A 14,812-nucleotide genomic window follows, 5' to 3' on the forward strand; every position below is an offset into this window, starting at 1 on the left:
GATTTCAAAAAAAGACCCATTATAATAAATAATATTTATTTTCACTAAAAAAGGGATATAAAAAACTAATAACAGAAACTGCTCCTCTGAACTATATCACTGTGACAGGTACAGCACAGTATTGAACAGCACTGCTGAAGTCACACAAGAAGTTCACTGATGAATTCTAGCATTATTACCAATGTAAGTAATGTAAGTAAGCTTGTTGACTTAATCAGTGACATTCAATATGTACACATTTATATATATATATATATAGACGTCTTTATTATATATATATGTGTGTGTGTGTGTGTGTGTGTGTGTGTGTGTGTGTGTGTGTGTGTGTGTGTGTGTGTGTGTGTATATATATATATATATATATATATATATATATATATATATATATATATATATTTTTTTTTTTTTTTTTTTTTTTTTTTTTTTTTTTTTCGGAGTAAAGTTAGTCAATCTCAAATTATTTTCTGCGTATTTAGTTGCAGCCAGGGCTGGGTGATAAAACGGTATTAATAGAAGAAGAAAAAAAAATATCCACAGCACTGTTGCATGAACAGAAGTCACAAATTCTGTAATATGAAAATGCCTTGGATTTTAAAAACTGAACGCAGACCGGAATAATGTTTATTGTAGAATGTGTAGGCGACATGCAAACGAAGATGGGAAACACAACAAACCTTTTCTACCACTTGAGGAGATATCATTGTGTACAGAAAGCCAACGCCAAGGGTGTATTCACACCTGTCTTGTTTGGTTACACTGAATTGAACTCAAGTTTGTTCCCCCCCGGTGCGGCTCTTTTGGGCAGGTGTGAATACAGCAATCGCACTCAGGTGCGGACTAAACAAACGCACCGAGACCCAGCTGAAGAGGTGGTCTCGGTCTGGTTCCAAATGAACTCTGGTACGCTTGAGAATTTCTGTCCAATGAATGGATGACCTTAGCACACGTGTGGTTTTATTTACAATTTCTGGTTCACTTGCAAAAAGGGCAGTGTGAAAGAAAACCACACCAGACAAAAAAATAAATAAATAAAAAATCTACATTGTATTTGGTCCATGCATACACCCCAAGACTGCTAGATCCAGCATCCAAACTCATAAACAAGCCTCTTCTAATAGTCTAATCCCATTTAGCAATTGCTCCTATCTGACTTTTCAATGCCTTAAAAAGCAAGAATGTAAGGAGCGCTCATAAATCATAGTGAATTATAAGGATTTTCCCCTCACTTTTTATATCTTCTGTTGTTGTCTTCTACCTCTACCAATGTTGCTGAAAAACCTTTTAGACCAGTACTAGTGACTATTAAGTGAGTAATAAGTCACATTTTCTTATTTATATTGTTAAGCAGAGGTGTTTTTTTTGTTTTTTTGTTTTTTTGTATTACACAGTTTAATTATGTAGCACATACAATAACAACAACAGTATGGCAGTACCAGTGTGCAATAGCTGTAATGTGTATGTTTATATTCTATGTAAGGTGTACATGTTATGGCCATGTATGACTATAGAAAGACATGATTAATAATAAAAAAAAATCAGAATCAGATAAAATCTGTAGCAACTTTAAAACTGAGTGTACTTGCACTTCACATTAAAATGTAGCTTAACTTGTTTGTTTACATGTAAACTCCACAGGTTATGTTCACATGCATTCTTTAGGTCTGAAAAACATGTGGAAAACAATTCCCTCCACATTAAATGAATAAAACGAATACTGTGACAAATATTAATATTGAACAATATGAAAAAAATAATAAAAATGGGGTTCCAAAAGTTATGCTAATAAATACATTTTATTCTAAATGAAAGTAAAAATGTATTTGGCTTGACATCTGCAGAAGCAAACTAATTTTTAAATCTCAAAGCATATTAAATATCTGTCTTGAAGGATTCATACATTATTGCTTAAAACCTAACTCAATGGAGAAAATTAGGAATTTTACTTCTAGAAGCCTACTGATATAGTAAAATACCAACTACACACAAACAGATAACTTTCGATTTGCTCATATTGTGCTGGTGCCATGTTCATGTGCCAGCGCTGAGCCGCTCTATCATCTGCTCCGCTTTCATGAGGACTGGAATAAAAACAACTCCAAATCTGTAATGAATGCAGCAGCATATTGTGCTACATCGCCGTTCATTCACTCAGTGCACACAGTGACTCATAAAACAGGAGACGTAAGCGTGGAGGAGTTTCTGCAGCATCAGTCGCATCCCTCACCTGACTGCGATTCTCAGTGAAGTCCTGCAGTACTCCATGAGGTTCCATTAGCCCTGCTCACTTCAATTAAATCTAACAAGCCACTTTCCTTTTGTCCTGGAACACAAAATCTACCTACTGTCTGTGTTGCTGTGGTGATGAGCTGAATCTAATTTACAGTTCCTCCCTTTTTTCCCCTCTCCCTGAGTAGATGCTGAGGTGCCAACATCTAAAAAGCCTCTATTTGCAGCCATTATGACTGTAGATACAGCTAAACAGAAGAAATTCAACTGCAGCCAATGTGAGAAAGGAGAAAGGATATGAGCAGATAACAATGGAACTGCAGTGTACTATTTTTGCTGTTGAAAAACTCTGTCTATTTCGCATTAATTCTTACTGTCAAATCTCACTCTGATAATTTGCTTCATTTTGAGTTTCTCATCATTTCCTCAAAAGTTTCATAGTGTCTTAATCTCTTTCCTCTCCTGCTCTTGCCTCCCTTTCGTCTCGCTCTTGCCTCCCTTTCGTCTCACTCTCGCAGGGAGAGCGCTGTGGTAAGCCTCTCTCTTGTGTGTTAACGCTAAAACACATTAGCACTCCTAATGGGAGAATAGACACACTTTCACATTCAACGCTAAGAGCTGCAGGAAGCCCCTGAGAGCTCGTGCTGATGCTTCTGTTTAAATCAGCTTCAAGTTAAAACACCTTTGACTTAAGCACACATTTACCTTACAATTAAACCTTTACAAATGGTCATGTGGGAATAAAATATTACTCTGTAATATTGTTAGCAAAACAAAAATAGAATAGTATGCCAAAATAGAGACTCATGGCTTATACTAATTATTACAATAATTATTTTCACATTAAGGTCATAAAATACTATGTCACTGTACCTGTATCTAATAACTGTAATATTAAAAAAACATTGGGATTCAAACAACATTGAACATCTGAGATGTTCTTTTAAACTTTTTTCCCCATTTAAAACTGGACAAACAAATTAAGGAATATTCTTGTGCTTTACAAAATAATAAAAAAAAAAATGTAATGAAACACACATGATATAATGCATATTAATGAATATTCCTATTCACTGATATATATATATTCATTTATAATGTACATTTTACTTGTTTATTTAATATTAATTTATAAATATTTTATACATTTATAAATAAACTTAATTTAAAAATTGTTTATTTAATTATAAATTCAAGGTATGTGTATAATAAAAATAGAAATTAAACATTCTATACATAATCTTATATCGTCTGGTATATATTGCATCTCTGTTGAATAGTGGTCTATGTCTGAAACTCAGGTGCAATATATAGATGCTTTTGTATGCTGAACCCATACACATCATAACATGTTTGACCAAGGTCAGTGCCATCACTAACACCCCAAGTTTAGCAGGCAACGGTGAGAAAGAGAGATTGCAAAAAAAAAGAGGATGGGGTGAGAGAGGGTGTGAGCAAGAAAGAGAAAGTAAAAGCTGTAGCTTGAGCGAAATGGCCAAACACATTAAAGCCTTTTGATATTTTCATCAGAAAAAAAACACACACACATATACTAAAAGCTCTTTAAATCCTTTCAGACCAGGGTGCATGTGCCTTTTTTATCACTGTTCTCCCTAGATAGCACTTACATAGCAAAAGCTACAACAAGGCTGCAGCGTCTGACTGGCTTCCTCCATCTCTTTATTTGCCTCTCATGTCTGAATTTCTCTTCTATATAACAGCGATTCTTTCTTTCAACAATTTAACTGTCAGTGATTTTCAAGAACTGATTTTGGAAAGCTATTAAACAATGAGCACATTCACATGCACACCAGTAAGCTGTTAATTCACTAATATCAGCTTAATAAAATAACCAGTTATCCTCTCATGCAGTTACAGATGCAGCGTTTTCACTGAACCACTTCTGCCTCTGCTGCACGAGATGAGAACACATTTTTATCATTTTCTAGGTCATGAAAGAGTTTGTGTTTGTGATATATTTCCATCTTTCTTTACTGCCAAATCTTTGCTCTGTCTGGATGCGCTTAAATCTGCACTAAGGATGCGTTCCTGTCACATATCACCTCTTGTTTAAACTGCACATGTCTGCAGTGCATTATGATGCCAACTCACACCAGGAGCATTTCAGAAAAAGAGCAACTAGATTCGCCCAGACCACGAGATGTGCCTATCCCACATTATTTTTCTTGATTTCTTTTATTATAATTTTTTTCTTGATTTTTGGGGTTCTGTCATGGTTAAGTTGGCTAAATTGTTATGTTTTGTCTGGTTTATTTGTGTTTATTGTTGTGTCTATTGCCATGTCCTGCTCTGTTGTGCTGTAGCCTACATACAGTTAATATACTTAAAAGTTCAGTTATGAGTGACAAGGATAAAACATTTGTAGCTGTGTTTTAGTCTGCACATGGTGTTTATTTTGCATTTGAACTGTGCGACTGGGACACGGCATCCATTAAAAAAAGACTAGGCACCTATCTTTAGCAAAGCAGTGTGGTGAGCCGCTACTGGGATGCTTCTGAAATGTGCTGTGGTGCGGCAGGTCTGTGGGAAGTCAATCACTGGGCAGAGATGCCAACAAGTTTCTATGCACGTCTGTCTGTACTTGAGAGAAAGAAAGCATGCTTTGCATAAATAATAAAAGGTAATTTGGTGGGAAACATGTAATATAAATATATGTGTGTGTATATATATATATAGATATATATGTGTGTGTGTGTGTTATATATATATATATATATATATATATATATATATATATATATATATATATATATATATATATATATATATATATATATATATACCACACACACACACACTGTATTAACGACATGTACAGTATAAATGCATTTGTGAGTCCTGAGAATTTATGTGTGTGAATTTGGCTATAGATTGTTGATGTCAATCCCTGTATTAATCAACTGTATTAATGACTCAAATACAGGACTGACAACCCTATTCTTCTGCTGTGTGAACATGGCCTATATTATAAATAACATGACATAATATTCAGAAAAATATCATATTAAATATTTTCAGTCGGAATTACATTATAATGTTTTTTGTAGAATTATAACATAATTTATATTTAACACATACATACATACCGTACAAATACACACATACAAACATGAATACGTCATGAATTCTGAATGAAAACGGTTTTACACACGTGTGTGTGTGCATGGTAATGAGACCCAATGATATCATTATAATTGTGTGATTGTTGTTATTACATGGATATCACACAAAGGCCTGCTTTGCATTCCTGGCCATCTTGTCCTTAACAAATGAACAGTACAAGCAGTTTGCCAGACCCATACACACGTGTGAAAATACTGTACAATTAATTACAATAGCAAAGTGCATAAAATGGTAAAATAATGGGTACTTTCTGAAATGTAATTGCTGCTTTATTATGATTAAGAGGTAAGTCAGTACCTGACTGTGTTGACAGCTACGTTTGGCCAGTCTTAGATTTTCACATGCTCAAAACTGCTATTGTGACGTTGTTGGCTGCCTTACAATTCAATTTGGAGCTTCAAAATTTGCATCGCAATAAGACTTGCTCTGTCATTTTATCTCTGGCCGTGTACTAAGGCAGATTAAATTGGCCGGCATCATATGTTAACTGTCATTTTCAGCATTTTTTTTTAAAGGATAACTGCTACTTTTATATACTGCAAAGCATCACACCTTTCACCACATTGCTTGATAATGTCATTGAGAGACGGAGAGACAGAATAAAATAAGAGCAAATCTACATACATTGGCTTTGATAGTTAATGTTACATTAGTTTTTGGACCCAAATAACTCAAGTGAAATGGAAATGCAGCGCTGACTGCTGGAGAGTGAGCAAATTTTGGCTCTGGTCTTCCTGTCATTCTGCTTTAGATTATGCTACATTCTCTGCTTAGTGTGTTTGCAGAAGTAACAAGCATTCACCATGATTGGGCACTGAACATTGCACACTTTTGATTATCAATGCATGAAAGCAGCAGAGATGCTAGTGCCATCACAGGGTGCCAGAAAAGTCTGTCAGAAATTCTTGGTAGAATTACAGTGTTACATCAATTTATGTTATATTCTCCGTCTGCAGTTAGAGCCCAGTAGGGAGTCGAGCCCTGAGCACAAACACAGGCACGCTAAGCTTTCTTCAACCCTGATAATTACAACGTCAATCATATTTCACCCAAACCCAATGCAAGAGACAGCAGTCGCAGGCCACCATCAGCAAATGTTGGCTTATTAGGCCATATTTCATGAAACAAATATGCCTGCGGCATCTTTACAAATATCAAAGATGCCTCTGGTTCTCAAGAATCTCGAGTCGGATCTCGAGTGTGATTGTTCTACAAGTCAAATCCTGTCCTTTCTCACTCTGTGCCCATATCACACTAGACCTCTCTCAAACAGTCTCTCACCGTTCCTGTCCTCTCCCTCCCCATTTCCTCAGAGATGGCCCCTGTAATGAACTAAGTGACATCGGGGCTCCGGAGAATAGATACCAGTGGATCAGCGATTTGTTACCACAATCCATTTTGCAGCATTAGGCATATCAGTTGCATTGCTATGCCAGGCATGCACAACATTTTTTCAGGGGCATTAGCATCAGACAGCTCACCATTCAGAGAACAGGAGTTGAAAAAAAGTCCAAGAGTGTTAATGTGAATTTACTAGATAATACCGAAAGAGACAGACTTGTTTAAATGGGGCCCAGCGGAGGCATGGCTCATTCAATTCAGTGGGCTGCCATGAAAAGCAAAAAAGCAGGGCAGGACTCAATTCATCAGTTGTTGGCAGATCTGAATGCAAACTTGCATTTGATTATAATAAATGGGCGAAAATGTTAAGCAGACTACATGATTGGAGAAGTCTGGCATTCATCACCTGAGAGAAGTTATGACATTTTGGTTAAAATTATGAGCTAAATTAATATATAATTTTAATGAAACATGTGCATGGGTGAATCATTCATGATAAAATCAATAACATGTATTTAGAACATAGATATGATGAACTTCCATTTCATACAGACTTTTAAGATTATCTGTGCATGTTTTTGCACTTCTGCCAGACAGCCGGATAAGCTTGAACTATTCAGAGTAACAACAATATACAAACTTAATACAAACATCCATAGGGAAAAAAAAAACAACAGTAGAATATCATTTGCTTTGAATTAGAAAGCAGCTATAAGAACGAATTTACCAAAGGAAATTTCAGCAGCTGTTACACAAAACTCTATGTGACATTAAAGATGACGATGTTGAATATGAGCCTGGCATCTGTCATGACAAAGACTGCATGTGTGTCAGCAATCTGTTTTGAAGAAAACCTGATGCAAAAACCATAGACAATGCATGTTTAGAGTGTTATATGGCCAGACAGCCAGAGAGTATGCTTTTATGCCTCCGCACTAGCATATGTGCATCAGTTCTTACGCGTGAAAAAAAGAAGAAGCCGAGAGAAGACGACAGTGCAAATGAGAGGGAAAGAATCAAAGGATGGAAAATGAGCTTTCAGTTGACTCATTTCAATAGACTGTCTAGGCTTTTGAGAGAGAAAGAAGGAGGAACATAGGGAAGGAAGAGAAAAGTGAGAGGGTGAACGACGATTTAAAGGAATTTTTAAAGCACTTTTAGCTGCAGAGAACACAATGTGCCAGAGTTCTCCCTCAGTACAAAAACCTAAACAGTCCACATCACGAAGCAGCTTAATGTCAAAGTCAGGAACTGCCAAAGTAATTGGATGCCAGACTCACACAGACAGAAATAGATTGAAGTGTGTACATTGGTGTTTAGTTCGTGAACAAATTTGCTTTTTTCTTTAAAAAAGAGAACAAATCGTTGTCATTGACTTACATTCATATTTAACACATTTGGATTTGGAATACCATGAATGCATCTCCACCTACTGGCTTAAAATTTGAATCTGAACAAAACTTTTAAGTGAACAGATTCAAAAGTTTCAGGTCACTGGAATGAATCAAAACCTGATGTAAAGTGTGCTGTAGCAGGTTAGTACAGCAGTGTTTACACAGCTCAAACTTCCTACAACAGCTAAAAAAATGGTTGAAAATTATTTCCTTCACTCATCTTCTATATGCCCCTACCCCAGGAGAATACACTGCATCTTCCTAATGATCTGATTTACATAAACATGCATATAGTCAGGCAGCGAGAGAAGAGGATATGTGTGTACTTTACAGAAAGGGGGGTGACTGCGGAAGACACGCTCGCACGTGCTGTTCTGTTGCAGGAGAGAAGCTTCTGACTGCTTGTGTGACTCACGTGTGGCACTTCACATTTTCCCTCCCTTCTTCCCAACTCTAAATGCTCTTTTCCTTTCACATCTCCCTTCCTCTCATTCTCAATTAACCATCCTTCCACATTTAGAGCAAAATCAATCCATTCTGGCTTCCCTGTCTTTTCTCCTCCAACATGTTCAGCATCTTTCTCCCACAGTAAGCGGTGTGGAGAGGAGAGCTGCAGTATTTTGCCTGGAGCGAAGAGTGTTTTTTTTTTTTTAAGTCTGTGTTTTCTCTTTGCTTTAATCGCTCCGATGTGCTCTATCACAAGCGTAACACCTGCTAAGTGTCCATAATGCAACTGCACAACAAAAAGAATGCTGAACACATTGTTAACAGAGATGCAACAAAATGAACATATAAAAACTGTATTGCTCATTGTCAGTGTTAGTTAAGTGTTACCAAAAGCTTGGTGGAAATTCATTGTGAAAATCAACGTCAAACAGGTTATATATCTCCATTTATGGAAACTGTGCAAGAACAATTTCTATTAAAGACACACACACACACACACAAAATAATTAAATAAATAAACATTTCCTGGCATAATTTTCTCACTCGTGTTGTTTATAATCTCTCTGTCCATGGTTTTTATCCACACAATGAAATCCAACAGGGTCCAAAATAAAAAAAATTGTGTTCCACAGAAAGTTTGGAAAAGCATGAAGCGAGTAAATGATGAAAGGATTTCCATGTTTGAATAAACTACATTTTGTACCCATATTTTAATCATATAAAACTATGAAAATTTGGTATGAAGCAGATGAGTTGGATTTTTTCACTTGTGAGTGTGCAGCAAGTGAAAAGCAGGAAATGGAAAACCCGGATGAGATCTGATTGCTGATTACTTGCGAGGATAGGAAATTGCCTTCACTTCACTCACATACTCTGCTTCCCACCTCTAATCTCTTACATTAATATATTTACATCCACGTCATTATCATCATCTCTTCTACCTGACTCTGCACATTCTCCCTACCCATACTTTCCTCTCCTTCCTTCTTCACTTCCTGTCGTCTCTCTATCGCTGTGCTGTGTCAGCGATTTGCTCCTCTCCTCCAGTGCTGTAAAACTGGCTTTGAATAAGGATTTGGAAACTAAGCATTCTCTCGTGAAAAGGACAGGACTGAAAGATGAAGTATGGTGCCATGCAGAAAAGACAAGCACACATGCAAAGGGGGAGATGAAAGGAAGGTCCAGAGAAGGAAAACAAGATTTTCTCTCTTTCCTTTCTATTCTGTAAATGGAACGCTGTTGACTGGCTGTGGTTATAGGCCGTTCTTCGACTACTGGAATGTTTATGTCCCATGGGTTTAAAAAAAAATGGATTTAAACGAAATCTTTTTTTATAAAGGCTACTTACAATTAGATTTGTATTGTTTAACTCTTTTGCCAGACTCAAATTTACAATCTTAGAATATAAAAAACTATATAAAATGAAAAAGAAAAAGTAAAAAAAAAAAAAATTGATGATCAAAAATAGAAAAGAGCTTATTATTTTAAGGGGGGGGGGGGGGGTCTTTTCTATACCCACTATATATTAGGGATGGCTGACGTGGGCGTTTCACAATTGTTTCGAGACCCGAATCTGCTTTTTATTGACAAGGTCGGGAACAAACCACATATTTGTGCATCTGTCTTAACCTAACTCTCACAAAGTATAAAAGTGGAGTTAATGCAACAGAACAATTTATATATTTAAATAAAAATCTTTATATGTAAAAAATGCCATGCGTATGGCTTGATATCTTTTATTAATGTAAATTTTTTCATGACCAAAATAACATATTCACAAAGAGTTCATTCAGTTGTCAGACAGATGTCACAACACAATCACCGTAGAGACGGGTGTCGAATTGTTTCGAAGCCTCGGCACATTTGCTTCGACTATTTCAGTGTTTCATGAAGCCTCGCTCTGCCCACCACTACTGTATATGAATAGTGTGAAAGCTAGGGATGCTCCGATTGATTGGCTACTGATCGCTATAGGCCGATAATCGCTTTGGGAAGTTTGAACGGCGCAGGTAAAATAATTATAATCCTTCAGGGATGTTAATTTCGTCTAACAGTTGGGGGGGACAATAAGCATAAAATTTCTCAAGAGCAATTTTTAAAGGTGACACAAATAATACAACTAAAATAGTACTTGTAAGGATATATACACACAGAGGAAAGCCTTACTACTATAGCGGGGAGACTGTGCCAAATTAGACAACGTCAAGCTGTTGTGGTCACGCCATGACAGCGCTTGTGTCCGTTGTAGACATTACTACAGTGTTGCCAAGTCCGCGGTTTTCCCGTGGAATTGGGCTACTTTATCACTGTTGCCGAGGGTTGTTTTTCATGTCCGCGGGGTGAGGCGACCCCAATAACATGTATTTTAGCCCTGGAACATGATTTTTACTGGGGGGACCCCTCGAAACGCAGTTAGTTGGGGCTAGTTTTGGGTAGCAATTGGGCGGGTTTTGTTGTGAAAACCTTGCAAAGCTTTCTGTCAAGCAAGTAATCTTATTATTGCTAACATCGCCTATCTGAAGGTGATGTACAATTCATAGATCTTTATTAAATAACTTACAAAGTAATTTTAAAACTTTCTATGAGACGTAATTTCACAAACAACGTGAGTGAATCACCACACGCTCTCTCTTTACCTCTCAAAATGCATAAATGGCTTCAAATCACCACATCGCGTCTGCACTGTAAACGAGCACAGTTGACACAGGAATCGTCACTTGCACAATCGAGGCAGTGTCGCATCGTCACTAAAGTTTATAATTTGCATTTCTTTTTAAGACTTGCCAGCATTTAAACCATTCAGCACTCGCATGCTCTCCTAGAGACGGTGCACTCATGCACACTCAAAGCGCACACACATAAGGCCACCACACATTTTTCAACAACAACCAACATTTTGACACTAATAAAGTTACTAAACATTAGCACACTTGGTTACCAAGGATACAACACTGACAGTGAAGAACAAGTCTGACATAAAATGAGACGTGACTTGAAGAAACTAAGAAAAAAGTTACACATGAGAACAGAATAAATCTATTGTGAGTCATTTTCAATCAAGCAACAGTTAATCTCCAATTCTGTAAAAGTATGAAAATACTACTGAATTGTGTGTATTAAGACTACAAGAAATGCTATCTATGAAATTTGCTTTATCAAAAAAAGAAAACGTTTTTTTTTATTCCAAGAAATGTTATGGTGGTGCAAGATTTATTCCCCACAGTTCAGGGAGGAAAAACTTTGATAGGACACTTTGACAGCAAACAAATGAAATAAACTAGCAAGTTTGAAAAGTGCTTTAAGGGTATTTCTAAAACTACATCAGCACAAAAGTGCCCTTAGTTGAAGAAACACTTCTAAAGAAAAGAAAATGTCAAGTTTTGATCATACACATTTAAAATAAATATCTTGAGTGTATATATACACCAAGTTCTGCTTAAACAGGCCTATGTGCTGGCAGACTCTCAGGTGAAAAGCTAAATGAAATAATAAAAGAGTGAACAAGCTCAGTGCTTGTGACTCCTGACACGGCTGCTCCACAGCACAATGGCCTCTGCAGAGGAAAAAGAGAGACTGCTAAAGACAGAAAGGGAGGGAAGGAGGGGGTGAAGGCAAGAGGGTGGGAAAGGGACACAAAGACCTTCTTTGTTCCCTGCTCATGCTCTCTTTTGTGGCGGCAAAGAATGGCTGCCTTCCACTGGGTGCTGTCAGTCCCTTAAGCTCTCTGGATAAAGAGAGAGATGATGAGGAAGCCATTCCTTCACATATCACCTAATAAACACACATCCAGTGACACTTAAATATGAGCACTCACACATCACCGCACTGATTGGTAAATCATTCCTGACTTTTAAGAAAGCTGATTCCTCAAAGGTAATAAAAAAGATAGAAACACTGCAACAGCAATCACACTGTGTCCAGTCCAGTCAGCCAATTAGGAGGGTGTTGCCATGGCAACCAGGTGTTGGTGCGGCCCGTGGGAAGAAATCTGCAGGTGATTGGAGTGGACAAGATCGTAAGACCAGCAAACTCACAGCGGGAAATAGCAGAGTTATGTATTGTTAGGTTTACAGTTACAGCAATTGGTGCAGCTAGAACTATTTAGGGGACAGTCAATATCGGTAGGACATGATTTAATGAAACGGTTCATAAAGAAAAAAATGGGACATTGTTGGCGTGGTCTGAAATTTAACTTGGATTTATCTTGATCTGCATGGGTATATCTGTGCAACAGACTCGTTCAGAAGTGCAAGGAAAGTGCAAGATTTGGTTAAGACGATTTTGCAGGAAATCATTTGATGAGTAAAGGAGAAAGAATTGCATTTTGTTTTGATAAATGTACTGAAACATTTTTTTGTTTTGTTTTTTCGCACAGACAAGAAGATGCATTGCATCAAGACGAAATCAAGCTCTAAGTAGCTCAGATGTAGGAATGAAAGAAAAGGGACAATAAACAGATCCGCTGACAGGTACATTCCTGGATGCAGCGGTGAGTGAATAAACCACAGGCAGCACTTTTCAGTCACGTGATTTTATAACAAAATCACTCATAATGCATGCGTTTCCTGGCTTGCATACAGCAAATCAGACTTTCTCACACATCTTATTTTATTTACTGAAAGCATAGAGCTCTACAACAAGAATAGACAATGTGCTCAGGAATGCAGTTTCTTATAACCTTGATTTTTGTTCCTCTACGAATGACTGATTCAGTAGGTCAGACAGATCAAATTTATAAGCTCATTTTATTACAAAGTCATCCTGAAACCACTTCATATTAATAACTTTTGAATTAGTAAGACAGCGCTACACATTCATACGCCTTCCTCATTCCTTAAAGGTGAAGTGTGTAATTTCTAAACCATTAGCAGCTTGTTTTCAATCTGCTTTCCCAAACACTTTTCCTGTCTGCCACTGTTCATTCAAAACAGGCAGTCATGCTCCAGACTTATGTATAGGATTCAAAATTATCTTTGTAGCTCACTTACAACTGGCAATAAATATTTCATATTAGCCATTTACACTTGTTACTCATATCTGGTGTTTGGTGAGTGTCCATTTTGAGCTCTGCTTACACTATTGGTTCAGCCAGATGCTGAGACTTCTGAATGCTCAAACAACCTCAAACATGATTTAAATGACTCTTCAGAAAGACCTGCCCCCCTTCGTTACCGTTGCTATATGCGACAAGCCATGATGCTCTCATGCCACACATCATGTTCTTACGCAGTGAAAAATACATCATTGAACATAGAGAAAACTGACAACATGCCGACAGACAAGACAGAGCAGGTTGGTATGAAACAAAGTCTCAGCTTTCAGATTTTGTCATTTTTTAAGAAGTTCAAACAATAAATACCATTTTGAGGCTCTTTAATGTGTCGTTACAGATCACTGTAGTGCCTCAGTTCAAGCGGCATGTGAACCAATCTTCTCTTCCTCTTTACTAGTTATAGAATGAAATAAACATGAATGAACATCAGAAGGAATCCTGTTTCATCCAAGGAAAGACTGCAGTACACACCATGTTCAAAGTTCAAGTCCACTGACGTTAATCTACTCTCCCGTCTGGTTTGTTTGACAGACAAAAATGGCAGATTCAGCATTACTCAGATGCTCAGATCACCCGTCAATCAAACTCCCTGCAAAGGTTTGATTGCTGGAGGTTGCTGAGTCTCTGTACTGTTGGTAAGAATGCACAACATATAGACCTTATTGTACCTATTAGATACCAATGTCATACATCTAGCAGAAAGGCACATGTTTCTGCATGAGTTTCTTGTGTTAGAAACTTCAAAAAACTGGTAATGTGTGATCCTGGTTGAGTGTATGATGCCCAGTGTTTTAAAATCTGATTGGATTTTAAAAGTCTTGTGGATTCAGTCCATTCCACAATCTAACACTCACTTAAAAGTTAATCTTAAAAAAAAGAAAAGAAAGAAACACACACACACACACAGACACACAATATCTTTAGCAAATCTCAAAATTAATATCTATTTTTCACACCTGACATTTCAATGTTGAGATGCCTAACTTCAGTTGTAGCCCTGAAAATTGATTTTAGGTTTTAGTGTTGTATTTTTAATTTATTTAAACAATACCATATACAGAATATAAACACCAGCTATTTATCTGTTCTTGGCCATAACATTACTTAATTAAGAATTTGAATATCCATGCATCCCAAGCTCTGATCAACTTTTTTGGTCAGAAATCACTGATTCTCACTGAAAATGAATGATATCCAGTTGCTTCAT

At 37.0% G+C, this 14,812-nt stretch overlaps 1 protein-coding gene across 1 annotated transcript in view; it reads right to left on the reverse strand.

Annotated features, from left to right (window-relative positions):
- Positions 1 to 14,812, reverse strand: part of LOC109087914 (voltage-dependent T-type calcium channel subunit alpha-1I-like) — a 175,744-nt gene that overhangs the window by 137,644 nt on the left and 23,288 nt on the right.

Source organism: Cyprinus carpio, chromosome A3, assembly GCF_018340385.1.
Source record: "Cyprinus carpio isolate SPL01 chromosome A3, ASM1834038v1, whole genome shotgun sequence".
In the NCBI taxonomy this organism is placed as follows: domain Eukaryota; kingdom Metazoa; phylum Chordata; class Actinopteri; order Cypriniformes; family Cyprinidae; genus Cyprinus; species Cyprinus carpio.